Below are 2,498 nucleotides of genomic sequence, written 5' to 3'. Positions count from 1 at the left end.
CTGAATAGATCTGGGATGGCAGTGAAAAGAATGCTGTGGGCAGTGGGGAGCGCCACTGCAGGTGCCACCGTGTGTTGGCCCCCTTCCGGGGTTGGGTGCCCAGGCTTGAAGGCCCCCATGCACTATGGCACAGTTGGATTGAGGACTGTGAGTATGCCCTGGGGCTGCCGTGGCCACTCTCAACATCACGACTCCTGCAGAGACTGAGATATTGGTGGTACATCCCGCCCTCCCGATAGTTCATCTTGTGAGCCCGTGTCTTAGCTGCTTGGACTGTGCATGTTTGGCATAGCCCAAGCTCTTACTACAGAGCATGCTAGAATGGCTATAAGTCCCTGCCACACCTGCTTGAACTTCTGTTGTGGCCCGCCACTTGCTGGAGGGATGATTTTGTGTGGGGTGGTCAAGATCTGCTGTGGATCAGACTAGCTGTCTGGCCCTTGAACCCCCGACTGCTGATGATGCAGGGAAGGCCTAATTGAGACTGGAGAGCTGGTGGGCTGTGGCTAGAATCCACGTTACAAGGAAGTGTGTGTCCAGGTGGTAGCACTTTGCTGGACTGAGTGCCTGAAGATGGTTAAGGATAAAACACAAGGGGGGGGTCAGCATACAAAGATGTATGTATGTATGTATGTATATATTATTTGTGAAGCGCATCATTCATCCCTAGGGATATCACGGTGCTAGGACAAAACTTAGATCAAAATTCAGTTTGACTTTAAAAGACCATTATTTAGGAAATAAGGTGGTTTTCAGTTTTTTTTTTAACAGCAGATGGTCACCTTTCAGGCGAAGATCCAGTGGTAAGTTGTTCCAAAGAACCGCAGCTACTTTGGAGAACGATCGGTCACCCATTCTAACCTTTGACGTGCGTTTGACTGATGCAAGGGCCAAATGACATGAACTCAGGTTTCGTGGGGGAACATGAAATCGCAACTTATCTCGCAAGATGTGAGGTCCATTTTTATGCAAGGTTTTATGCGCAAAAAACAGGAGCTTAAAGCTAGCTCTCTGACGTACAGGTAGCCAGTGAAGTTCCCTTAGGCAGTAGGATGCTGAGCTATATATTTTTTTGTTCTGACTTAGTTTAGCGGCAGTATTCTGGAAACCTGCAGTCTGGCAAAAAGGTAGTCGGCCATGCCAACTTAAAGGGCATTACCGTAGTCCAGTCTACTTAAAAGAAGAGTCTGGGTCACGGATTGTCTACAATTATAGGGGATCCAGGAAAACAATCATTTAAGCAGTTTTAGTGTAGCAAAAGCTTTACCACGTAAGGTGCCTACTTGGTCCTGCATTGAAAGGGTGTCATCAAAGACAACGCTCGGGTTTTTTGCTGCTCATTTTGGTTTTGGAGCAGTACCTAGGACCTGGGGTCACCAACTGTTGTCCCAAATTGTCTGGGCGCCACGAAAGAGTAGAATTTCGGATTTCCCAGCATTTAATTTTAAACAGTGCTGGGACATCCAGTTTGCATTTTCGGAAAGGCAGTTTATTAGATTGCCCTTAGTCTCTGTATTGGTCATTTTGTTTAGCAGGGGGAATCACCAATTGGGTGTCATCTGCGCAAGAGCAAATTTCAAATCCCCACTTCCTGCTAATATCCGCCAATGATGAGACATATGCATTAAAAAGGGTCGGACTCAAGGTCACTCCTTGTGGGACTCCGTATTTAATAATCTTTAAGGAGAAAGTGTAGGATCCCATTTGAATCATTTGGGTTCGGTCTTTGAGAAAAGAGGCGAACCATAATAAGGCTTTACGGCAAATCCCTTGTTTGTATAATATTTGAAGTAATTTGGTATGGGACACAGTGTCAAATGCCGCAGTAAGGTCCAATAGGATCAGCCCTACGGCTTGATTTTGGTCGACCTGTGATCTGATGCTATCCGATACTGCTAATAGGGTAGCCTCAGTACTGTTATTTGTCCTAAAACCTGTCTGTGAAGGATAAAATGAGTTGTTGGTCTAAAAGAAAGCAGTAAGTTGTTTGTTAACTAGCCGCTCCAGAACTTTAGAGAGATATGGTAGCTGTGAAAGTGGGGGGTAGTTAGCTGGATCATAGATTCCGAGTCCTGTTTTCTTTAGGAGGGGGAAGATCAGTCAGTAAACGGCCGCAGGCACAGTGGGAGACCGATGAACAGTAGATAGAGGGGGACTAGACTACCCATGGGCCCTCGCGGATACGAAGATTTTGGCAGCCATCGAGACTTCCAGCATCAACGTCTAGGTCATGATACAATCAGTACTTATGGATGTAAATCTGCTGTGCCCCAACCTGCATAAAGTGGCAGAACAAAATGTTACTAAGCTCCAGGAAGAGTGGAGGGCACTCCAGTGCACAGTTGCTATCCTGGCATCCCAAACACAGAGACTCAAAGTCTAAGCAGAAGCAGTAGAAGGTCGTTCCTGGGAATCTAAACCTACAGTTTGTAGAATTTCCCATGGGTGTCGAGTGACTGGCCTCAGAACTCTTTCTAGTATAATGGCTTCAATAGATG

This window comes from Lissotriton vulgaris, unplaced genomic scaffold, assembly GCF_964263255.1.
Source record: "Lissotriton vulgaris unplaced genomic scaffold, aLisVul1.2 SCAFFOLD_1620, whole genome shotgun sequence".
Taxonomy (NCBI): domain Eukaryota; kingdom Metazoa; phylum Chordata; class Amphibia; order Caudata; family Salamandridae; genus Lissotriton; species Lissotriton vulgaris.
The sequence above is the reverse complement of the archived record's forward strand: the minus strand, read 5'-3'. Positions refer to the sequence as shown.